This window comes from Triturus cristatus, chromosome 8 (genome assembly GCF_964204655.1).
Source record: "Triturus cristatus chromosome 8, aTriCri1.1, whole genome shotgun sequence".
Lineage (NCBI taxonomy): Eukaryota > Metazoa > Chordata > Amphibia > Caudata > Salamandridae > Triturus > Triturus cristatus.
Genome location: NC_140591.1, coordinates 790,579,368 through 790,605,766, shown reverse-complemented (window position 1 = coordinate 790,605,766; position 26,399 = coordinate 790,579,368). Strand labels below are relative to the sequence as shown.

At 47.4% G+C, this 26,399-nt stretch overlaps 1 protein-coding gene across 4 annotated transcripts in view; it reads left to right on the top strand.

Annotated features, from left to right (window-relative positions):
• Window positions 1-26,399, top strand: part of LOC146805091 (CTP synthase 2) — a 1,453,753-nt gene that overhangs the window by 290 nt on the left and 1,427,064 nt on the right. The gene's annotated exons all lie outside the window — the stretch shown is intronic.

The following is a 26,399-nucleotide window of genomic DNA, read 5'->3' as shown; positions in this document are numbered from 1 at the left end:
CAGTAGTTGTTGTGATGCCTACAATAGATTGGCAGTTGCCTTCCTTGAATCGTTTTTGCTAATGTACTGTAAGTAAACAATAACTGGTTCCGTGTTTTTATTGTTAATAGTCTTGAGTTTGAAGAGAGATTTTATTTATAAACAGTTATTGATAGTTTTGAGTTTGAAAAGAGATTTTATTTGTAAACAGTTATTGATAGTTGTGAACACGAGACTTGCCCTTGCCTCTCGTCCTGCTGTCATGCACCAGTGAATGAGTTTCCATTTCTGGCTGCACTTGTGTTCCAGTAACAGGCAGTCGACGCCTTTTGTCATAAACTTATACACATTTGGGCCGCAAACCACTTCAGGTTATTTAATCCTCTCCCTCGCCCTACATACATTACCAGAATAAATATGCAGAACACCTCTGTGGCGAGCAGCTCAGCTGTCCTCAGTCGCTCCAAGTCTGTCACAACCAAATCCCGGAGTCTTGTAGCAATGCTAATGTTGCCCATGCACTCATTCCGGCCAACGGCTTCATGATGATGACGAAAGATACTTCTCTTTTTATAACACGTTTTACTTGATAACAATTACCACTGAAAAACACTAACTTTGGGGTTCAGAGCAGCATGCTGGCCTGCGTAGAGCGACATAAATGACATTATATTTAACGGCGTCTGTCTATGTGTGTTTCTTTCATTTTTTTTATTTACAAAAGAATATTATACAAAGCTAAGAACAAAGAAACTCCTTACAAAATAATGAAACTGTCATTGTCAAGAAACTGATTTGATTGTGCTTTTAATGGTCACTTAACGCAGGACCAAGTCCTAAAAAAAGAAGTGGGGGACTAACCTAGTTAGGCAGTATACAAGTGACATCACAGCGCGTGATATCACAGCACGCGACATAACTGCGCGCAACATCACGGCGCATGACATCATCACACATGGCATCACAGGCATTGATATCATAGAAAGTTGCATCACAAGCCACGACTTTACAAGAAGTGGCATCACAAGGAGTGACATCAGCTCTAAAGCCCTAACATATATGTTTATCAGGTCTGTCATGTGTATGTTGAGCGCATTAAGAGGATAATAGCACAGTGAGCTATGGAAGATGATATGTTACTTCTACATCTTGCAATCTCCCTGTTTTATGTACCATATCCTGTACATTAATTTACAAACTTATATAATTTATTGTACATGTAACATGCATGTGTTGATGTAAAGCGCTCTGACATCCTGCATTGGAATGAGTAGGGCTATACATGAAAAAATTGTGGTACTTAAATTATTTCAACGCCTCCTCAGGGGAAGTAAGCTCTATATAAACGCAATTTGCTTTGTGTAAATACTGGGAAAGACCAACACAGCTGATATTCTTACAGTGCATGCATATCTCCTAAACAGGGACTGAACAAAGAGGAGAGGATGTAGCCTTACGGCTAGAGCGGTCAACCTCGAAGCTGGGGAACCGGGTTCGAGTCTCGGCAACAACGCTCAACATCCTGCGATTCTGGGCAAATCACTTCATCTCCCTGTGCCTAACAAAAATGAATGTGTCCTTCTGTAACAAAACTGGTGCTCATGTAAAGTGCTCTGATACCCGATTCAGGTCTAGTTTGCGCTATATAACACTCTATTAAAAAGAAAAGAAAAGCTGCCTCTCTTAAGTTTGTGTGGAGTGCAAACAAAGTGTGAGCCTTTGTTTCCCCTCTGCTTCATTTGCATCAGGTGTGAGGCGCCTGACTGCTCCCAGCCAAGAGACTCGAACAAAAGGAGGCCTAATGACCCCTCAGATTCGGCCTTTTGTTATGGGCCCAGCAGGAGTCTTAAATAAGAAAGCCCCGTCCCCGCCTGCACGTTGTTGCTTGTTGCAGATGGAACGCAGACAACCAGACAACGTGCAGGCGCTGCTGAAAGTATCCTGGTGTTTGGAAATTACACCGGGACGAGTTCAGCACATTATTCAGTGGGGATCAAATTCTTGGCAGGGTGGACGGCATTCACCCTGTGAAAAAAGTGGGTGGACGCTGTCCACCCGCGTGTACCCCGACTCGTGCCATGACTATGCATATATGTGCGTGTTTTTTCTTGTAACACACCCTCCCTAAAAATCACAAGGTAATCCTGAAGAGAGATGGCAGTAGAAGAGCCAGTAGATTTAAGGCACCCGGAATCATGTATAACTTTGGAAATTCTGGCTGTTGCTCCACAGTTTAAAATGTGGTTATTGGTTGTGAATATGCATGCAGGTAATAACCTGGTTCGACGAGTTGCAATGCAAATTTTAAAGTATGGTAATGATTGTAATCTGTCTAAAATGTACATACGGAAATCACCACATCACAGTATTTCATCGCACCATACTAATACGACAGGCAATGCATTGTAAGAAAGTCCTATATCCCTGTGCTCAAAATTCAAACTTTGAAACCAGCAGGGATGAAAAAGAAAAGGAACGTGGATAAATACCACCCTCCACATAGATGCAAATACTGTTTTAATGATATAATTCTTACAGTGTTTATCCGTGTTAGCTCTGTCTACACAACGGTGTATTATATTTAAATTATGTCAGTCCTTTTACTTTACACTTCACTGCCTTTGATGTAACTTCAAAGAGACTCGTTATAATTCTTGCACAGCCTCATCATTTCAGAACTGAAGCATTTTCAATATTATATACAACGAAGCCATAGTTGTTGCTTATTTATCTTATGCAACTAACAACCATTGAGAAAGCCAATAGTCCTGGCATGTTGTAGGTATAATGTTACGTGTTGTATTATATATATGTGGATACAATGACAGTAGAGGCAAACTACTACTCAGGCGGCACGCTATGCTTAACACAGATTTGTAGCTTAAATGTTTTAAGCCACGCCCTTTATTACATCGACCACGCCCCTTTGAGAGACCCTCAGTTCTTTATGATAAAGAATACACAACAAAAACTTCAAAGCTCCCCCAACCTTGATGCTGTTGCGATAAATGCTCTTGTCCTACTGGACTCCTCTATTTTTAACCCACAAAGCTCTCCTCAAAGCATATTTTTCAGCAAGCATACAAACAATCTTTCTTAACAAGTATGCTCCAGACGCCCATTGATCTGGGCCCTAAGGTCGCTGTGCTGCGGATCATGGAGGGTTGGACTCATTTACACAGTCGTAGGATACTTAAGGGTATTGGCGGTACGGTGGCCGAGAGAGATATTGCCCGACATTTGCAATACACTGAACCCCCACCTCGGTAAGTCTGGTCAGAGGCATAAACTACATTTATTTGGCTGAAAAGAAGATCTATAGGTGAAGAGAGTGCGCAAACAAACATCGGAAGATATGTGGCCCGTGGTCCCCCGACATTCCAATTACTATTAATAGATCAAAAAGTAATGTCTCGAATTCTGTATATTTTTCTGTTACTATCTTTACCATACCTAGGAGTGAAAAACTCTGAATATGCCACAGTATAATAGTTTTGTTGTTGTTGTGCCCTGTATTATGTTATTATCAAATGTATGAACAGATTAATATTCATAATAATAAAAATAATAATTCTTCTATCAACTTTACATTCAAATAGGAAACACGGAAGTACTTTTGGTAGGAAGTGCTTTCAGCCGCTGTATCCTATCAGTGTTAGTGCATCACTCACAATCACCTCCTACCCAGGAACCATCTCCTGCCTGCACAGGGGAGGGGGCACCAAGTCCAGCACACCGACCTGGCGCCTGCAACTTCTCTGTAGATGGCAGAGTGAATTCTCTCAGGATGCGCCGGTGCCTCTGGGTCACCTGTGGGCCGTTTCGTTGGCACTATCAACCACAGCTTAGTCTCTTCCCCGCCCGGCCACTGTAATGTGGAGCCAGGATCATGGGCAGACAGGCTCGGAGGGGGTAGCTTGCAGCAACGTCGCTCGGTCAGTATTCTGGCTGTTGCAGACTTTAGCTTGGCTCCAGTGGGGCCAGAGCAGACGCTCAGAAGCAGTGTCCTACTTCCCTACTGTGCTCTTAAACAGAGGCACCCGGCTGGGAGCAGGTTATGCGGCTGTTGGGCCATAATCACCTCAGCTCCCCTGGAGCACACCCCCCTCCCCCACCCTCCCCCCCCGCCGGACCAGAGGCCAGAGGCTATACTTGGCTGAGGTGGTGAAAGAGTAAGTGAAGGGGTCCCGCTGGGGGCCTGTTGCTGGCACTTCAGCGCCAGAGTCTTTCAGGCCTTGGCAGAGGGGGGTTGTATGTTTGCATAGGCCTCACTGTGAGGCATCTTTCACAGAAAGAACATTTTAGAGGATGTAACGTTAGGGTCAGAGCTGCTGAATTTGGAAATAGGTTCGAGTCCCAGCCTCAGCTCAACATCCTGTGATTCTGGGAAAATGACTTAATTGCCCAAGGCCTAGAAGAAAAATTAATTTGATCTTTTTTAATGTGACTGGTGCTCATATATTCACTGCCTTTGGGCCAAGTGCAAGCTAAAACTACAATAAAAAATAATGCAGAGGCAGGAATAATAATAAAAGAGGATTCTTTATACAATAATAAAAATGCCCCTATTCCTTCTTGACACGGCTTTTCTGCCTTTGTTTAGCTTTTAACTATCTGTCATGGATCTTTAAAGCGGATTAAGACTCCGTTCACCAAATGTTTATTGTTTAAAGTACATATTGATCAGAGGAGAAAATACCAGCATTAGGTGATTTTCTTCATTTTCCTACGACCAGGACATTAAAATACCAGTAATGCTGGTTAAAAAATGGCCCGGTGGTAAACATGGCCACATCAGGAGTTGTGGCCTTTGGGCCACTTTATTTCACTTACTCTCCCAGACAAAATGTTGTGCTTCTAGCTTTCACAAATGTTTCTGGCCAGAGCTTTTAGTGGGCCGGGTCTCACCGGTGCTGAGCGACAGCAGTTTTTTAAAGGGGGCCTCGAAACGGGTCTCTATTTTTTGGCCTGGCACTTTTTTTCCGGACTGCAGTGACAGCAGAATGCTGTCATTTCTGTCCGGAAAAAAATGGATCGCCTGTGCCAGGGCACAAAACAGAGCCCGATAGAGGCCCGTCTCGAGACAGCAGGCACAAGATGTGCGTGTGCTCACACTGCTCACTTCTCACTAGTGGAGAAGTTACGCAATGACGTCATGCCAGGTGAGCGTTTCCCTTCTCTTTTTGAAACTCAGGAGCAGCAACATTGTCGTGGTGTCACCAGGGCTTTAAGTGGAAGCTTTTTCAATATTATATACAAGCCATAGTTGCTGCTTATTTATCTTATGCAACTTACAACCATTGACAAATCCAATAGTCCTGACTTTTAGGTATGATGTTACTTGTTGTATCATATATCTGGATGCAATGACAGAAACAGCAAAATACTAGTCGGGTGGCATACTATGTGAACCACAGATTTTTAGCTTACATGTTTTTAAGCCATGCCCTTAATTACATTGGCCACGCCCCTTTTAGAGACCCCCCCCCAGTTTTTTTCATCCCACTTAAAGCCCTGTTTCTGGCTCTATGAGCTTTAAAATATGTAATTTATCAAACATTTCTTTAAAAATGAGCCCAATGAGACTAGCCAAATGCTGTTTTATAAATGGGTGAAATCCGCGAATGTGGGCCACTTTTTTATGGGATGCCCGGGCCGAATTGTGATCCCAATCCGACCCTGGCTCCGATCTCATGCAAGAGGAGAGCAGGGGCTGATGGGATATTGAATACTGGATCAGTGGCTCATTGTCCAACTTATTTAGTATTTAATATCCCAGCAGCCCCTCTGTTCTTGCCACAGAAGGAGGCTCTCGGATCCGATATCTAGGACACGTCTGTGTATTTTCAAAGTGAGACTAACTGACATGGCGAAAAGTGGATAGAACTATCTTGTCAATATAAATCTTAAATTCCGTTTTTAGTTTTTGTCTGATCTGAGCGACTGTTTTCTCTCCATTCTTGGTGGCAGCTTTCATTAGCTGTAAGATAACCTCTGGTTGCTGCTTTTGTGAAAAGGGAATTTGTAACCTACTATCTGTAGGTTCCCTCTCTTTATGTTCTTGCTTTGTTCTGTAAAGCCTAGTCACTATTTAATATGCTTTATGAATCTAGCTTTAAGTGTTTGTAAAACCCACCATTAAGCAGCATTTTACAGATAATTTTCTGGGACATAACAGGTATAACACAATATGCAAATAAATGACTGACTTGGTAAAGATCTGAGATTCTGCACGTTTTCTGCTACTTCATAGGATCTCTACACCAATTTGGCTTATTTCAGATAGCCTCCTATTAAAGGCATAAGGTACTCGGCTCTGCTCGGGACAGAGGAAAATCTATGAACAACCTGTGGCAATGCTCCCTTGTGCAGCTAGAGACATAAGGAAAAAGGAGCAGATAAATAAACAACTGTAGGGGAATGATAGGGGAGATGTAGTGTCATCGGCATAAACATTAAGCCCCATGGGCCGTATTATGCATTTTCTTTGTTTGTGCGAGCGCACCTACTAAAAGGTGCGCCCGGTGCAAACAATGAAAGTGCATCCTATTAAGATAAATGCGCTGCCCCCAGGGCAACCATCAACTCATGTGAACTCCATGTTTTCACAGTGCAGGAGGCCCTCGCCTGCACTTTTACAAGGGATTAAAGATCCCCTTGCAGGCGGGAGCAGTCAGTAACTGCACCTGCATGCTAGGGGATGTCTGCGGGGTCCATAAGACCCCCTTTCCCCCCCTCCAGAAGGCTGCTGTCAGGGAGCGCACCACCTTTTAGGTGGCGCACTGTGAGTGCGCCCCATAAGAGCTTCTTTGCTTCTGCGCCCGCATCGGTAGTACGGCGTGGGCACAGAGGCAAAGGAATTCCATCATTTGAATAGTGCACACCCCCATGAAAACGAGGGAATGCCACCTGAAGGTAGCGTTGTGCTTTAAGTGTACTAGCGCTATCGTTATTACTGAAGGGGACACACAAGCGTCTGCGCCCCTTCTGTAATGCCAAAGTGCCACGGGAGTTCGCAAAGCGGGTGCAAACGCCCATTGCGCCCCAGGGCACTTACTGTAATATGGCCCCATATGTACTAAAACATTTTCCCAAAGACCCAGAATAGGAAAATCGTTTCCTACATCAGACCCTATGTCATTTACATATGAAAATGGCTTATAGTAATATTAGATTTGGCATTTTGTTGATATGATTGTAAATGGAATGTGGGAGTGTTAATGAGAGATGGTGCAAATATGGGTATGTACTGAAGATTAGTGGGAGGTGGTGAAAATCTCGACATACAAAAAATGATTACTGAGTACTGAGTGGTGTTGCAAATGTGCACATGAAGCCAAGCTTTCTAAGTAATGGCTCTGATCTGACGTGACAAGTGTGAGTGCGTAACTGAACATGCCCTAATGATTGATGAACAATGGGGCACATTTAAGCATGCACTAATTATTACTGAATAATTGTGCAAATTTAAACATACAGCTAAGGGTAATGAATGACGGTACAATTGTGAACTTCAATGATTGTGGTAATGGTAGTTCTTGACTGGGTGCACATTCGTTTCACAGTGGTGCTACTCCTGTGTAATTTTGGTGGTAATGCTTTGCTTATTATATGCTGTCTTTGGACTGTTGTGCCCACTCCTGCTCTGGTGCTTCCATTAGCATGATGTTGGTAAATCTTGCATTTCTAATATTTGTGTTTGAGGATTCAGTCAGTGAGACTGCTGTAATATAGCCTTATAGCCCGCCGTAGCGGGCTATTCCGGCCATTAAAGGCCCGCTGCATCGTTAAAGGCCCGAGCCAAAGGCTAGGGACCTTTACAAAGCAGCGGGACTTTAATAGCCGTTATAGCCCTGCTACGAAGGGCTATGAGGCTATTAGAACATTCTACTACTCAAGGGCAGAATGTTCTAACAAATGAAACAAAGCCTTCAGGGAGCGCGAGGGGATTCAAATTCTCTCAGGCTCCCTGAAGCCTTTGTTCACAGCCAGAGCTGTGAACAAAGACACATTGGAATGTTGGAGCTCCGGGCTTATACCAGCCATTATAAGCCCAGAGATCTCCATTGTTTTCAATGGAGTTTCCAACATTCCAATGTTCTAACTTGTTATGTTGTTATGTTATGTTATCTGGTGTTTTATTGAGCGCTCAGCTACTCAAGCAGAGTGTCCCGGCACTATCAGACCCATACCCGCAAAGCCCCGGCGAGATAGGAGGGACTTATTGGCCGAACAGCCACGTTTTGAGCTCCTTTTTAAATGACAGTAAGCTCTCGCTCTTTCTTAAGGACAGTGGGAGGGCATTCCAGGCCCGGGGTGAAAGACATTTAAAAGACCGCCCACCGATCCGGGCACGCCTAATTGCCGGGACCGTGGTCAAAGACAATGACTCCGAACGCAAGGCTCTGGAAGGCAGATGAAAACCAATTCTCTTCCTCAAATAGAGGGCACCAGTGCCATGAAGTGCCTTAAACGCCATGGTGAGAGCCTTGAATTCAATGTGTTTCTGAATTGGCAACCAGTGAAGAGACTCCAACAGTCCCGCAGCATGGGAGCGATGGCCGAGGCCAAAAATTGCCCGTGCGGCCGAGTTCTGCACTACCTGCAAGCGTGAAAGAAGGAACTTCGGAAGACCCAGGCAGAGGATGTTAGCGTAGTCCAGCCTTGATCCTATCATAGCCTGCACCGTGATTTTCCTATGGGCAATGGATAGGAAAGGAAGGAATTTCCTTAGCATTTTCAATATCCCAAAACACTGACCGACCAGGCTCATAATCTGTGGTTTAAGAGTAAGACAATTGTCCATCCTAACACCAAGATTCCTAGCCACAGAGGCCACTGCGGAAGGAGGAAACATGTCCGCAGGCCACCAGGACTTCCAACAGGGATTCGGTGGACAGCCGAAGAAAAGAACCTCGGATTTGTCCGAGTTGCATTTCAACTGGTTACATTGAAACCAGGCAAAAACCGCACCCAGACAGCTTTTAATGCGGTCTCCGTTCAAGTCCATGTTTTTCCCACATGTGAAGAGAAGCTGAGTGTCATCAGCGTATGAGACAATCTGGGCGCCAAAAGACTCAGCCAGCGCCGCCAAAGGGGACATATATATGTTGAAAAGAGTGGGGCTTAATATCGACCCTTGAGGTATTCCCACCTCCAGGGGCGGCACTGCCGCCGAGTACGGAGGAGCCCAGACTGTCTGTTGCCGATTGGAAAGAAAGGACTTAAACCATCTGAGCACCGTTCCCCCGACACCAATCTCCATGAGTCTGGCCAATAGGCGATCGTGTGGAACGGTGTCAAACGCCGCCGAGAGATCAAGCAACACCAGCAGTGCCTTCCCTCCGGTGTCCTGGACCTCCTTAATGGCCTCCACCACCTCCAGCAGTGCCGTTTCCGTGCTCATATTCGCACAGAAACCGGATTGGGTATAATGCAGGACACCGTGTGACTCAACAAAGTCTGAGAGAACCGACTGTACATGCTTTTCTGCCACCTTAGCCAGGGCCGGGAGCAAAGAGATAGGCCGGTAATTAGCATGGATGGCAGGGTCTAGAGAGGGTTTCTTCAAAAGAGGAAGAACCAGTGCCAGTTTCCAGGCAAGCGGCACTATCCCTGTCTCCAGTGAGCGATTTAAGATCGGATTAACAATTGGGTTAATGACATGAGCCACTTTGGCTAGAAACTTAGCAGGACAGGGGTCCAGCGGAGTGCCAGATCTCATTTTAGAAAGAAATTCCAGTGAGACTTGAGGCTCAATAGGTGGAAAACTCAACAAACTGGGCTGTCCTGAATCAGACACAACGGAATGGGGTTCTAGAATAGACACTCCCCCTAACACAACAGATGGAAAAGTTGCCTGGATGCTTTTGATCTTGTTAGCAAAAAAGCTTGCCAGTTGCGTAACCCAAGGTTCCGAAAAGGAGCACTTTGGAGAGACGGAGGCTGGTGATGTGAATTCCTTCACAATCAGGAAGATTTCTTTGCTGGTGTTGGTGGCCTCCTCAATCCTTCGAGCAAAGTAGGCTTTCTTAGCCAGATAGATTTCCTTATGATAGACCTTAGTGCAGCATCTATAGGCCTCCCTCAATGGTTCCAGATAGTTTGCTCGCCATGCTCTTTCGGCCTTCTTACAGTGCCGTCGACTGGTATTGAGCGCAGGCGTGAACCATGGGGCAGACGCTCGCGTAGATTTCTTATAAGCCCGCCCAGGCGGAGCCAAATCCCCCAAACACTGCATGAGCCACGTTTGAAAGAGGACTAGGTCCTCCTCTAAGTCACCCGTCGACGGTGTTACTCGATGGAGGGCACGCGACATCCGGGGTTGGCACCCATTGCCTCTCATAGTCACAGTGGTTTTAAACTGGATATTAAAAGGTCACCAGTAGGTGGTCAGACCATAACACGGGAAAGGGGGGCGCCACTGTAATAGGCAAAGTAGAAAATATCTGGTCCAAAATATGCCCCTTGTTGTGAGTGGGAGACACTACGTAGGGTGACAAGCCCAGTGGAGTAGTAATGTCTAAGACTTTGATGGTATCCGCAGCATCCGCTATATCAAAGTGAATGTTAAAGTCGCCCAGGAGAATGAAGTGCTTAAATTGTACACTCATTGCCGAAATCACTAGGTCCAACTCCTCGTGAAACGATCCAATAGGACCTGGGGGTCTGTAAACCAACAAACCCGCGCAAGATTGAGCGGGTGAAAGTGTCAGACAAAAACCCAGTGCTTCTGCCCCAGGAATGTCTTCTGTAGGTACGAAGGAGCACTCATAGCGTCTATCTATCACCAGAGCCACTCCCCCTCCTTTGCCTATGCGCCGGTCTTTCCTCAGCATAAAGTAGTTAGAGGGCAGGGCATTCGCTACATCTGGGCTTGATGCTTCGCCGAGCCAGGTTTCCGTCAGGAAAAGGCAGGCGGGATTAGAGTCAGATAGGAAGTTAAACAGATCCTGAGCATGTTTGCTTGCAGACCGAGTGTTTAATACAATCACTCATTCATATAGTAACACACTCACAAATTTATCCTACCATCCATCATGCACTAATGTTTTCAACTGTCTCCATTTATGAAGTCACTCATCCCACACTTAAACATGCACTCAGACACTTACTCATTTATGCATCCATTCACCTACTCACCCATCCAGCCATTGACTCATTATCAAATTCACCCACTGACCCATGCATGCACACTAACACTCCAATAAATGAAGAATTACTTTCACTTTTAAAATAGACAATCCTTCTTGACTATGCTAATGTTTTTTTAATAGGTCGTATATTTCCCAAATTTACATGACCATGGAAGGAGTAAACCTCTGATCTAAACTGAGACTACTAGCTTTTGAGTATGATGGACATCATTCTTTGTTATGTTGTGGTTTGGCTTTATATGTCTTTCAGAATTGTTTTTCAAAATATCTATTTCACAATCTTCAGAAATGCAGTTGATAACTGTCATGTCGTCACGCCATATTATGTTTCTGATGTTCATGAACATCTGTATGAGCCCAAGAAATACAAAATGATGATTACCTGAACCATTAAAAGGTTAACCTTTAAATACGGCCTGTCTTCCCAAGGTAAAAAAATCAGAAAAAGCTAACATTTTTGTCCTTTGGCAGGGTAATAGCAAAGGAGGACTGTAAAATGAAAGGAAATATGTCTCCACGTGAGGGTAAGCAGGTGCAAGTTTATAGATCTGCTTACAGACAGCATTAGTTGTGTGCCAGTGGATGAACAGGGTTTCTAAAAGCCACTATAAGTTAATTAAATATATAATTATAGTAAAATCAAAAGGTCTTAGCTAGCACCAGACCTAAAAATGGATATGTGAATGAACGGATGAAGTGGCAACATCATCTGCAGAATTATATCTGCAGTTTCTAGCAATACCTATCTGATAGAGGCATCTAGCTACAGATTCCTTCCCTTTGAATTTCGCAGGCATCAGAGTTGATCCGGAAGATTTTTCTTCAAGCAATACCCCCTGGTCGGTAGGTGGTGACGGTCAGCTCCCCGTGACGTCATCGGTATCGTCCACATCGAATGTGATGTGACGTCAGTTCTTTTCTTTCTGCACCAGTCAAGCGCTGATCCGTGACGAGTGCTTCCTTCTGTCACTTTTTGACAGGATTTTTTTGACTTTTTGCTGACCCTTTTTTGGTGTGTAGGTACCATGTCTAGCTAGACTTCAGTGTTCAAGCCGTGCAGTGCCTGTCACCACGCCATGTTGGTAATAGACCCGCATTTCGTTTGTCTCTAGTGTCTGGACCGCGACCACAACTCAAAGTCATGCTCCGACTGCCTGGCCATGGCTCCGTAGGCTTTGAGGGAGCGGTCCCTAAAGTTGCTTGCAGCCGGCAGGGGTCACCGTGTCGCTTGACTTCACGTAGGTCATGGTCCTGATTGAGAGGAAGGTCCCGGCACCGCTAGGAGTCCAAAGTCCTCTTCGTCCCACTTGAATAGTTGGGACATTCTTGTAAGAGGCACAAAAAACACAAGAAGTCGAATTGTGCTTCGACTTCACCCTGTCCGCCATCCAACGTGATGGAGGAACTTCGGCGTTCAAGATCTCGTTCTGCAGAACCTGCGCCTTGGTCGGCTTCGACCCTCCCTGATTTTCATGGAGCCGGAACGACTCCGGCTCAACTTCGAGACTTTTATGAGACCTTGTGCCTCATTTTTGGGTGGCCTGACCCCACCGGCACGTCTTTGGGCCCCATGGGGCCAGAGGGGGCTCCATCGGAACCCTGCCAGCTTCTTTGGCCCCGGCATCGATGTCCCATTGCGACCTTCCCCCACCCCGATGCCCCTGACACTGCAGGTGCCCCCTGGCTGCGCCACCCTCATTCGAATTCCTGGTATCGCATCGACTGATGCTGAATCTGGCGCTGACATGACCTCCAGGTTCTAGGTTGTTTCCTAAGCCCTATTCTGAAGGGCTAGGAGTGGGAGAAGATTGAGAGGGGTCGCCAGAACCTTTAGAAGACTAGCCTAAAGAAGAAAGTGACTGGTAGGAAGCTCACTGTACTATATACTTCTCCAGATACTGGTCTGCCGTCTCCCTCTACCATGGCTACGGAGAAGGGAGTGTCTCATGCTAAGGTGGTGCGAACGGCGGCTGAGGTCCTTGGCCTTCAGCTTCCTTCAGAGGTGGTCAAGACTAACATCTTGACAGAGGTGCTACAGCGGGGAGTTTCCTCTTCGGAACCCCTACTCCCTTTTAATGAGGCCCTGAGAGAAGTCCTAGTGAGAACCTGGTCCAAGCCCAGCAAAGGGGCTCCTGTGAATAGGAGAATTACCTACCGTCATCGCTCTCCTCCGGGCGACCCCAGTTTCCTCACCACCCACCCTACCCCAGAGAGCTTGGTAGTCCAGGCTCTACATCCCAGGGCGCACTACCTTCCGCTTCCCCAGATAGGAAATCCAAGAGGCTGGATAGTTGGGACAAGAAAATGTTTCTTCTGTCAGCCTTGCATTGTGATCGGTGAACATCGCATGCTTATTGGGCTGTTACTCCCACACTCTGTGGGAAACTGTTGCGCAAGTAGCTGCTACTGGTCCAAGAGGAGGCCGGGGCTGTCCTTTCCCAAGCAGTGTCAGATGGGAGGGATGCAGCAAAGTTTGCCATTCACTGTGGTCTAGACACGACAGACTCACAGGGTAGAGTGATTTAATCACCGGTAGACTAGCAGACACGGCGCTGGAGCCCTTTAAGGACTGGCGGGCTACGGCCAAGTACTTGGGCCTCTTAGTGGCTGCATGTTTCTAGTTTGCCTTTTGTCCCTTTTGTAACTAAAGAAGGGGATTTCAGCTACACCAGCACTACCCCAGCCATCAAGCCACACAAGTTCAGCAACCCTGCGTGGCCACAGGAGCAATTTGTTCTGACCACTTGGATTTGGCAGCCATCAAAACCCAGCAGCCTCAGCCTCCAAACCCTCCTAGTCTCACCTTTCTAGACCTTGGGAGGCCATTTGTTGGTAGGATCAGCCATCACCTCCACCACTAGCAGACCATCACATCAGACAGGTGTATCCTCCAAATAGTCTGAAGGGGATACTCCCTCCCCTTCAAGACCACCCCTCCCTCCATGTCTCCATCCTATAAAGGTTGATGGCGGATCATTTAATTTTACTCCGATGAGGAAGTCATGAATCTCTTGGCCAAGTGAGCCCTATAGAAGATTTTGGCGGCAGAAGTATGCTGTGGTTGCTATTCCCGCTAAATTCTGGTCCTGAAAAAGGACAAGGGCCTTCTTCCTAGACATTCAATCACTTAACTACTTCCTCAAAACGGAAACATTCAAGATGCTCACACTTCCTCAGGTCCTGTCTTCCCTGGACCCGGGAGACTGGATGGTAGCGTTGGAATTGCAGGATGCCTATTTCCATATTCCCATCTTGCCTGCCCATCGGCGTTACCTACGGTTTACGGTAGGCAAGAAGCAAATTCAATTAATCATGCTCCCCTTTAGCCTTCTCAGCGCCCCTCAGGTGTTCACCAGGGTGATGGCGGTGGTTGCAGCTTATCTGTGCATATCAGAGGTATCAGTCTTCCCCTATCTCAACGACTGGCAGTTGAAGGTAGGCTCCCCCAGGCTGTTATCTCCCACCTCCAGACTACAGCAAACCTACTGCATCCACTGGGGTTCACTATCAACGTGCCAAATTTACACCTGACTCCCTCTCAGGCGTTCCCTTTCATCTGAGCAGTTCTGGACACAGTGCAGTTCCGAGCCAATCTTCCCTAGCAGTGAGTCCAGGATATACAGGCTATGATACTGATGTTTCAGCCTCTGTCCTGGATTTCGGTGAGAATGACTCTGAGGCTGCTGGGCCTCCTGGCCTCCTGAATCGTGCTACTGACACATTCCAGGTGGCATATACGGGCTCTGCAGTGGGACGCAGCATCAGAGGAATTTCTCTGACATGGTCCAGATCTCAGAGGGAACTGCACAAGACCTGCAGTGGCGGCATTAAGTCAGAGGCAGGCCCCTCTCCCTTCCCCAACCAGATCTCACAGTAGTGACAGATGCGTCACTCCTGGAATGGGGTGGCTACCTGGCAGAGGTGGAGATCAGAGGACTCTGGTCTCCGGCGGAATCCAGACTCCATATCAACTTGCTGGAGCTCCAGGCAATCCAATTGGCATTGAAAGCGTTTCTACCCTCCCTCAAAGGAAGGTTAGTGTAAGTGTTCACGTACAACATCACTGCTATGTGGTACTGCAACAAACAGGGCGGGTGGAGTCGTGGACCCTTTGTCAAGACACTCTTCTTCCCCGGACATGGCTAGAACAGCAGGGTATATCCCTGGTGGTTCAACACCTGGCAAGTTCTCTGAGCACCAGGGCAGACAAACGTTAGCCAATCACGAATGGCGTCTCCATCCGTAGGTGGCACAAGGTCTCCTTCAACAGTGTGGAGGGCCTTGATTAGATCTGTTAGTCTCCGCCAAGAATGCGCAATGTTAGCAGTTTTGCACTCTTTCCAAGGTGGCTCTCGCTCTGAGATGATTTTCATCTCCAGTGGAGCTCAGGCCTCCCGTGCTCCTTTCTGCCTATACCACTCCTGCCCAGAGTTTTCAAGAAGATCAGGAACAACTGGGCCCCAAGTCAAGCTTGTGGCTCCAGATTGGGTACGGAGAGTTTGGTATCCTGAGCTTCTGCAAATGAGCATCAGTCCTCCGATCAGGCTGCCCCATTGGGAGAATCGTTTGTCGCAGCAGCAGGGGATGGTTCTCCACCCAAATCTGTCAACTCTATGCCTTCGTGGGTGGAGATTGAGCGGCTGCAGGTGACAGCTTTTGACCTTCCACCCGAAGTTTCCAATGTTATTCTGGCAGCCAGGTGTTCCTCGACTTAGACAGTATACACCTGCTAGTGGAATAAATTTGTATTATATTATACAGAGAAATCTGCCCCCTTTCAGCTTCCCTTTCTGATATATCACTTTTCACTTCTCATTTTGACCCTCGCCCAGAAGGGCTCTGCTCTGGGCACCCTGAAAGGGTATTTGTCTGCTCTGTCTGCTTTCCTGAGGCTCCCAAAGCAACCCTGCTTATTTAAATCACATATTGTAAATAGATTCTTTTTTTTTGATAACCAATTTTATTGCCTTTTGATTGCAACAAAGAGCACATTGGAAATAGATTCTTAAGCAGAGTTTTCACCTTCCCCCTTCATAATGCCTCAATAGGACCTTAATTTGGTTCTCACCTTCCTCTTTTGTGCTCCTTTCAAGCCTCTGCACAATTGTCCCCTCTGGCTGTTCACCATCAAAACAACCTTTTTAGTGGCTATCACATTTGCTAGAAGTATGAGTAAACAGCATGCTTTAATGTCTAAGCCCCCCTTCTTGACAATATTCCCTGACAAATTGGTGCTTCCCACTAGAGCCTCTGTCCTTTTGAAAGTGGTGACACCTTTTCATGTGGGACAATCGGTCACCATGCTCACTTTCTATGCTCCTCCACACCCTTTAAGGAAGAGGAGTGACCCCACCATCTGGAGCCAAAAAGCGTGTTGTTGTTCTACTTTGACTGCACTAAAGATTTACCAGTGGATGACCAACTCTTCGTGGGGTATGTTGGTGCAAAGAAAGGTTAGACAGTGCAGAAACTGAGCATCTCTCGAGGGGTTGTTCTCTGCATTAAGATATACTATGTTTTGGCAAAAAGCAGCTTCCTGAAGGCTTAAGAGCTCATTCCCTCAGAGCTACAGCTGTGACCACTCTACTAGCATATGGAGTCCCAGTCCTGGAAATCTGCCAAGTAGCGACGTGGGCGTCTCTGCATACATTCAACAAACACTACTGCCTGGACAGTCAGGTTCGCTGGGATGAGCACGTCGCCCGTACGGTCCTGCAGGACTTCCTAGTTTAGAATTTGTCTGCAGCCCTCCACCGGGGATGGTATCGCTTGCATATCGATGGAGAGGTGTGGCTCAGCGGCCAGAGTGGCTGACTCTGGAGCGCGGGGCTCATGGTTCGATTGCTGTCGGCAGCTCAGCATAATGTGACTCTGGGCAATAGCTCACTTAATCTCCCCGATGGCCCCCCAGCGCCTGGATACCCCTAGGGGTGATAAGTCATGCTTTACAAATGTGGAATTACTATTAAAGGTAAGGAATCTGCGACTAGATGTCTCTATAAGATAGAGAAGTTACTTACCTTCGGTAACACCTTATCTGGTAGAAACATGACCTAGCCGCTGATCCCTTACTGACCCACTCATTCTCCCCGCACTGCGAATAAGTTTCTAGGGTTAGGGTTGTTCCCTTTCAGGACCCTAGTTTTCTTTTCAAACACACTAATGTCAGCACTCTTCATGGCTCCTCTTTTCTGGCATCGAAGGTCGTGAAAAGTAACTGGTGTCTGCTCACCATAGTGGCACCTATATAGGTGGTGTGGACATCACTTCCGGTATGCACTACGTCACGTGAAGCTGACCAACGCCACCTACCGGCACGCAGGGGTATTGCTAGAAGAAAAATCTTCTGGATCCTGTCTGACTCCTGGGAAATTCAAAGGTAAGGAATCTTCAGCTAGATCGTGTCTCTCCCAGATAAGGCGTGACCGAAGGTAAGTAACTTGTCCAACACTGCATTCACTGGAAAGTTTGTTAGCAAATATTTCAAGAGGAACCTTGAAGGCTGTCTGCTCACAGTAGCAAACATGCTGTTTCAAATTGCAGAAAAATGTTTAATAATGGTTATTTGTGGAAAAAAAGTGCATTCACAACCACTGTTGGACATACTCTTAGCAGGTATTTAAGAAGAAATCTCAGATGCCACCCTGAATGAAGAACCAAATATGCAATTCTGTTCCTAGCAACAAATAGAAACAAAGAAGCAGCCGAATACGTCAAATTTAGTGTTGAAAATTGATTCAGGAAGGAGCCTCTGAGGCCGACTGGAACGAAAAACATTAAACAAACATGTGCTGCTTTTTAAACAGCAGCTGGCAAAACACACTTTTCCATGCACACTACTGCTAATCATAGAGCACTGCTCCGCTTTTCTGCTCCTATCAAGGGTAAAAAACAGATGAGCACAGCAAATATAAGAGCAAGCAAAAGTCCCTGACACCACACACTTGCAGGAATAAAAACTGACGCCAATGAAAATTGGCGAGAAAACAATACTGCACTTGAAGAGGTACCAAAGAAACTAATATCAAAGCCATGAGTAAATTACATAAGAGCATCCAAGTAAGTAATTAGAGTAAGAGGCAGTATCGAATCTTATCCTTTGTATTGTGTTGTGGACAGTAAACTGAGGAGCATAAAAGGTCCCTGGCATCAACCCCTTTCAGAGGGCCATGGGGCACACAGTGGTCACTGGGCCCAACTGAGGTGGCTGAGGCCTTTTACTCCTGATGTCCTGGGGCCCGACCTTCTATGGATTCTTAGCAACTGGGCCAAGTGCCCCTTCTGCACTTGAGTCTCAGTGGTAGCTGTGGATAAGCAGTGTTAATAAATGAATGTCTAGTCAAATACTTATTTTTTAGATAAAAATACGTATTTTTTGTTTTCTAACTCTGCACATTCAAAGAAATGTTATGACATGGTTAAACAATAACACATTTCTGCTTGAGGTCGGGGTTCTAATGTTTCACTGGCAAATCCCCGTCCCACCCGCTCTTTGTAATGTGGTCAGGGCTATTCCCCATTTACTAGTGACAACATCCAGGGAATGCTTACTATTAAGCCTTAACTCAAGAGTCCACTCCAACTCTTAGAAAATAGTTAAAAGTGTCTTGGCGCTGCAACGCTCTTAGCACCTAGTCCCCTGGGACCTTATGTGCATAGGTGTGTATCCCCGAAAGTGGACAATGGTCTGTCTGTGCATGGTTTCAACTGTATGCCCTTGAGCCCGGTGTATTCCTTCCAGATTTTATAGTGTTTTTGGGGCATCCCCTTGACAAGTAAATCCGGCTCTCCTATCCCTAACAATAGGTCATACCCTTAGCCCATGTCTCAATGGGGGGGGGGGCGTCGTGTCCCTCCAAGCTCTTGCAATATCCTTTTTGGCAACAGTCAAACCCAGCTAGAGTAACGCCCTTTGTTACTGAGTTAGCCCTAAGTCATCTTTTATATGTAAAAGGATGTGTTTGGGGTCCTGAGGAATATTCCTGCCCAGCACCCCCTCCAACTGTCCCAGAACCCCGTTCCAGAAGTGAGTGAGTGCAGCAATACCCGAATGTGTGGGGTATATCTCCTTGTTGGTCTTTACACCTCACACATTTCCCCGTGGCTGTCAGGCCCATGCAGTGCAGCCATGCTCTGGTGAGGTAAACGCAATGGAGCAACTTCAGCTGTATCTGTCTAAATTGGGGTGCTATTACTGCCTCTCGAGGGGTCTACACTGATTCCCTCCAATCGTTGTCATCCATCTGACTCAGCTTCCCCTCCTTTGCCATATTCACTGCCACCATTGGATCCGGCAAGTTATGCAGAAGCATTTTATGGATCTCAGACAATTTATGTTCTTTAATGTTTGTAAGAAGAATTTTTGTTTCCAGTGGGGAGAATTCGTGTTTGGCTTCCTCTAATAGAATGACTTGTAAAAGTGTGTGGTGAAGCTGCAAATAGCAGAAGAACTGTGTTTGGTGCATGCCATATTCTAACCTGTAAGTCTTGAAAGGACGTCAGTGTCCTGCTACGAATTACATCCCCTAGTGTGGCATTACGTATGGCATCCCAGGCAGAGAAGCTGCAGAGGGCCGCGACTTGTGGAAGCCTAGAGCCCCGCCACAGTGGAGCCTTTAGCGTCAACCTACTGGCCCATCCTCTGGATTTCATAGCTGCGGTCAGGGCACCAATCCCCATTCATGCGGCTGGTCGGTGAGATGGTCATTAGTGCGACAGCACTCTTAAGTGGATGTGGAAGGTTTTGCCGACCCATCACACATCCCTCTACTGCATGTGCCGGATCTTCGAATTCCCCGCAACACCATTCATTCACTATAAGCAAGTGTGCCATCCAGTAGTACAAGAGCATATCAGGGATAGCTATCTCTCCCTTGCAAACCAGTTAACATTTCCTCAGGGCTAGTCGGGGTGGACGGCCCCTGCATAGCAGCATTCAAATTTGCACATTCACCTTGGTGAAGAAGGCCTTATCCACCAGGAAGGGAGGATTTTGTAGTTGGTAGAGGTACAGTTTTGAAAGTGGAAGTGCGTCCTGAGAGGGACAGGGGAGAGTGGACCAAAATCTACTGTCTCTCCCGAGGCCGCCCAACTGAGATGATAAATATTGTTTAAAGAACTGCAGTGCAATGTCTGTGATGTAAACCCCTAGATATTTAAACCCCGAAGGAAGTACTGGTATCCCCGACGCCCACAGCATATATAATGGGCAGGGAGCAAAGGAGTACATCGAAGATTTATTAATGTTCATATGAAGACCGGAATATGGTCCGAATATTTGTAGAATTTGGAGAGCTCTAGGTTCTGACAATTCTGGATCATCTAAGAACAGAATGACGTCGTCAGCATAGAACAAAATTCTGTCACTTTCCTTAGAGGTCCACTGAAAACTGCTAATAAGTGCGTCAACTTGCACCCAGGCTGCCAGGGGCTCGATCACTAGCGCTAACAGCAAGGATAATAATGGGCAAACCTGATGGGTGCCTCGTGCTATCCGGAACCATTCAGAAGTCGCAACCCTTGTGCAACTCTATCCTGAAGGGTAGTGTATAATAGGCGTCCATAGCCAATAAACTTAGGTTCGAACCTCATGCGAGGCAAGAGGGTGAGTAAATATTCCCAGTCCACCGAGTCAAAGGCCTTACTAAAATCAATTGAGAGCAGGGCCCTGTGGTCAGAACAGGTCTTACTCTGCTCAGTCGCATTGTGCACTTGCCTCAAGTTGTGCCAGTCACATTGTGCACTTGCCTAAAGTTGTGCCGGGTAGCCCGTTGAGGCATACACCCGGACTGGGCCGGGTGGACCAGGAGAGTAATAACTCACGTTATAATTTGTGGCCAGCATCTTGGCCCAAATTTTCACCTCCGTATTCAACAGTGAGATTGGCCGAAAGTCCTCACAGTGTGCGCCCTCCATACCCACTTTCGGTATCACAAAAATATTTCTGAATTTCTAAGGTCTGCAGGTAGTTCACCAATCTCTTGAGCCTCTTTAAAGGCCTCCAGTAATAGAGGGCTTGTCCGAGCACCAAGCATCAAAACTTTGCCTGAAAGTCATTATTTCCCTGCGTCTTGCTTGCTTTTAGCTGCGCCAAAGTGTTGCGTAACTCTCCGCAGGTGACATCAGCCTCCAGGGATTTGCGTTCCTCCGGGGACAGGTGAGGCATCGGCAGGTCCAGTTCAAATGTATGTAAGTCTGTGCAAGGGTTCGAGGGGTCCCCACTATACAACTCCCAATAGTATGATGCAAAGGTACATGCAATGGGCTCACTCACAGTCACTCATGAGCTGTCCTCCACCACCATATAAGCCACTGGGGCCCGATCTTTCTAGGAGTACACAGCCAGTGTAGAGTCTTTCTGGCCTTATCACCCAATTGATAAATCTTGTTGCGAGTGGCCAACCATGCCTCCATTGCTTCTTGTGTGAGCTCCTGCCGAAGCAGTGTTAGCTTGTGCAACGAATCCTGCAAAAGGGAATCCTGCATCAATGCCACATATAGGCTGTCTAGGTCGAGTATGCATTCCTCAAGGTCTTTGATCTTCTGCTAGCCTGGTCTTTTTGGCTTTTGAAGTAGGTAATAATATCTCAGCAGATGGTAGCCTTCTGCTCCTCTCACATTGTACTCTGGGAAGTCACTGATCCTTGTTTTCAACAAGTAATTGCTGACATGCGCATTGACACATTTCCCTAAATTCTTCTTTTGAAGGCTTCAACGAACCAGGTGCCAGCTGCCGCAGCCCTATTCGGGTCCCAAGCTAGGTCTATCTCCACCAATGAGTGATGGGAGTGTCCCGAGCCAGCAATCTAACATTGAGAACCCTGTGGCCCTCACGCCGATGCATAAGAAAATAGTTCAGCTGAGAGAAAGATCTATGGGCCCCCTAGTAGAAGGTATATCCCCTCTCCTCTTGGTTGTGTGCTTTCCACACGTCAATCAGGGTTAAGTTGTACACAAAGGCTGAAAGAGGTGTCTGGCCACGACAAGCATCAGTAGGGGTTGAGGAGCGATCGAGGCTTGTGTCTCACACCCCATTAAGATCGCCGTTCACTAGCCACAGGGCCTCCGGGAGCTCCCATATGAGGTCTCCAAGTTAGCCAAAAAATCAGATGTTAGGGGTGGAGGGGCATAGACATAAAGCAAGGAGATTGGGAGGCTGTGTAGGGTGCTCACTACCGCCATGTAGCAGCCCAACCCATCGTGCCATACCTTTGAGATTACCAAGGGTGTGCATCTTCTTATTAAGGTGGCCGTACCTCAGGAGCCCCAGTGAAAATTCGAAGTGATACACCTGGGCATATCCCCTGCGGGCCAGGAAGAGGCACTTGTTGCCCAGGTGATAGTTTGCCTAGAGCATCACAATGTCTGCGTCGGTCATTGAGGCCGCTTTGAGAACCTCCCCTCTCTTTATTTTATCTAGCAGCCCATTTATGTTCCATTAAAGGACTTTAAGTGTACCTTGGATTACATGTCTCAGTGTATAAGCCATGTGATTGGATGAATCAGCCATGTTCGAACTGTGTCTGTGGGTAGTGCATATGGATCTTGTGTGTCTGTTGTGCACCCATGCTCGCTACCATCTCCTAAAACGATCAAAAACAATACTCCCGGACCCTGCCCCCACCCTTAACTCCCCTCCCATACTTTGTGAAGTGGAAGTACCTGTCGTGATGCGACTAGGGACCAAAGCCAACAGGCCTAACGTGTGATATGTATCACCCCTATCATCCAAACCCCCCCCAACCAAAGCCATCCCCAACTAAAAGGAGTGTGGGAGACCTGACTAAAAGCCTTGCAAAACCTCCATGGAGATATGATTTATACTGCTAGCACTCCCAGCCTGCGTCCCAGTGTTCACCACTGCAGCAGAGTTTCATGTATGCCAGAGTGCTCAGGTCCCAGGGACTGTGCCCTCTGCTCCTTGAGGCATGACCTTTTCATCAGAACTGTGCGCCTTTCTTTCGAAGGCCCTCCATTGCCTCTCCTGCACACACCTCAACCACCCCCCCCAAAGTGAAGGATCGCTGGTGTGTGGTGTGGTGTGCTTCTCTATCCAGTCTTGACCACCTCAGGGGTGTCGAAGAAAAAGGACTTGCCCAGGAAAATGACCTTTTGGTGAGCTGGGAACAGAAGCATGTAGGTGATTTTCATGGCACTCAGTTTTTGCTTCGCTTCCTGGAACACGTTGCCGCTGCACCCTCTGGGTATAGTCCAGGAAGGTCATCAAGTGGGAGGATTGATTGGTCAGTTGACTGGCCCTGCGTGCCACCCTGAGAATAGAATCCTCATGAGCATCGTTGAGCATTTGCAGAAAGAATGGGCTAGGGGGGCACCCACCAGCGGTTTAGCGGTCAAAGTCCTGTGCGCCCGCTCTATGATGAAGCAGTTCGATACCTCATCCGTCCGGAACCAATTCAGCAACCAGTCACACATAAACTTGGTAGGTGTGGTCCCATCAGCCCCTTCAGGGATGCCCACGATGCACAGATTGATGCATCAACACCTTTCCTACGCATCTTCGGTGTGGGCCTTTAGTTGCCCTATCTGGCGTTGCAGTCACCAGGCGTTCTTCATGGGATTTGGCTGCATCTTTGGTCTCAGACAACCTGCTCTCCCCTTCTGTGACTCTATGGGTAGTGTTTTATAGGTCTTGTCTGATTAAAGCCAGGTCAACCTTTAGTACTCTCATCTTGCCTTCCAAGGTGACCTTGGGGTCTTGAATTGCATGCAGTATGGGAGACGTTTGTGCATTGTTGTCTCACGAAAGGCCGTACTCCGCAGCACTGGCCTCCCCAGCAGGAGCACTGTGTTTGGTGTATTTATCATTTTTCTGTTGGGAGGCGGCAGCCGCCAGCTTGACTCTTGCCATGGTGCGTCTAAAGCAAAGCAAAGGCTATGTTTGTTGTAGCGGGGCAGGGAGCCCGCCTCTTCTTTAACTAGTTGGGATACCTCACCATCGCCCTTGGGCCCCATCATTGCCTTGACACTGTGCGACAGGCAGCCCTCCCCCCTTTGCTAGTGATCCTCCTCTAGGCCCTGGGAGATCTCCACTCGGAGGATGGGAGAGAGAAAAAGAAGGAAAATATATAGCCTCACCCTAGCTTATAGAGTTGTTGGTGAGTGTCAGGCTCTTAGTGGCTTTAAATCCCTGGGCTTCACCTCCGCAGATGGTCAGTACCTCGGCTCATTTGATCTCTCAGGTCCACACTGAAACCTGAGCTTCAGCGGTGGGGGGGGGGGGGAGTGGGGAGAGGGGAAGACTCTTATTGAGGGTGTAGCAGCTAGTTTCTCACACAGATGCCTTTGACTCAGATCCTTGTTTGGACTCCACTCATCGGGCCGCTACATTCCATATGGTCTCTTTTATCCCTGGGACCCCCTCATGAGACCAGCACAGGTGTATGGGGGGCAGGGAGATCGGACGAGCTGAGCTACAAGGGCTACGACCTCAGGGCCTCTCATGGGTCTAGGTCTAGCCCTCCTACTGCCTTGGCCAGGTTGGGTCTTCCACTCTGAGTCTCATAGCAATGTTCTTGGGTACTAGCTCCTTATTAGGCAAAATTGAGTGTGTCAATTCTTTCAGGGCCCGGGGATGTCACCACAGTCCCCAGCACCCTCCAGGGAATCTGCCTGCCAGACTCGGGAGTAGCGCTGCAGAGGGGGGCCCCCTCCATTCCACCTTTCGTCGACATGCCGCCAGTCACTTGTGTGGGGACCCCCAAGCACCGATCGGCCTCCAGGCTGCTACCGACTCATCTTTAAGCTTCATAGGCCCTCCAACCTCATCCCTCTCCCTCTGTGCCTTGTTGTTATAGTGGCTGATCTATGAGGCTGCTCACCCCTGGGCCTCCCTTACCCTCAGAGGGGGCGGGTCGCCTTTGTTGTGTGCCTAGAGCCTCTCCAGAGTTGGTGCAGGTTGTGCGACCTCTCCAAGCCTGCGCCGCAAGTCGACCATGTCGGCCCCAGTGCACGGCACCACACCCAGTTCCACCCGTCCGGGAGTTACTGGCAAGAAAGGAAAAGACACACAATTGAAGGACGGAATGCAGAAGAAATCAAAACATTCACCCTCAGTCATCCAATCTGGGTTAAATCCATCATTCTTTTGTTTACCATGGCACCCCAGTTTAGACCTGGCCATATGCAAATCAGTCTTGGCCTTGTGCCTCATGGGAACAGTCCAGCCCGAACTACCAAGCCAGGTCTCCCTGTACTGGAAACAAGCATCCTAGGACCGGTTTCGGAGTTTCACCCCTCATCATCCACGATACCTTGAATCCAGTGGCACAGCGAGCAAGGGACCCACGCCTGTGCATACATGGCACATTTAGGGCGAGAAAGCAAAAGACACACAATTGATGGGGGAATGCTGAACAAATCAAAACATTCACCCCCAATCAAGAGATCTGTGTTAAATCCATCATTCTTTTGCTCACCATGCCACCTCAGTGAAATAGTGGTGCTCAATGGGGACAGGAGTAGTAATAGTCAGTAGATTTCGAGCAGGAGTTACTCCCTCTGCAACCCATGTGATTGTAGCAATCAGAAGCATAATTGAAGTGAGTCCAATAATGAACATACTCTTTCGATCACAAAGTCTTACGGCAGTTGATTTCTTCTCCGCAGGCATGTTCATCTTGCCGTTGAACAACAGAACAGATGGTGCCCTAAGGTCCTGGGCAGACGTTGGTTTCTTCGCTGAGGTTGAGACGAGTAACCACTAAGAGAATATCCCCCTTTGTAACTCAGTTTTTCACTAACCCAGGACAGTGGCTCAAACAGTCTTTTTCAGCAATGACGTGTCTCTCTTCCAGGGTCGCAGCTGATATCGTGATGTACCAGGGATCGTGTGGTCCAGGAAGATTTCCTCAGGTTCTTCAGGTGACGTGGCTTGTCCTTTCTCTGTGTCCAGGATGTCGCGATGATCTGCCAACACAGCTGGGCTCACTAGGTCATGCGGAACCCTCCGACAATGGGTTGCATGGACCCAGTTCTTCCGATTGGTCACTCGCACCGCAGTCCTGGTGGTCAAGAGCACTTGTTCAGGTCCACACCAACTCGGTGCTAGGGAGCTGGCTCTCTGGAAGGACTTTGTCTGTCACCACAAAATCCCTGGGTCGTAGATCATGGCCCTCACCCAGCGACCTGTCTGGAAGCGTATCCCAAACCTGTTGATAAATAGAAGACAAACTGTCAGTCAACTAAGACAAATAGTCGTTCATCAATACATAAGGTACATCATGTATAGGGCGTGGCTTAGGAATC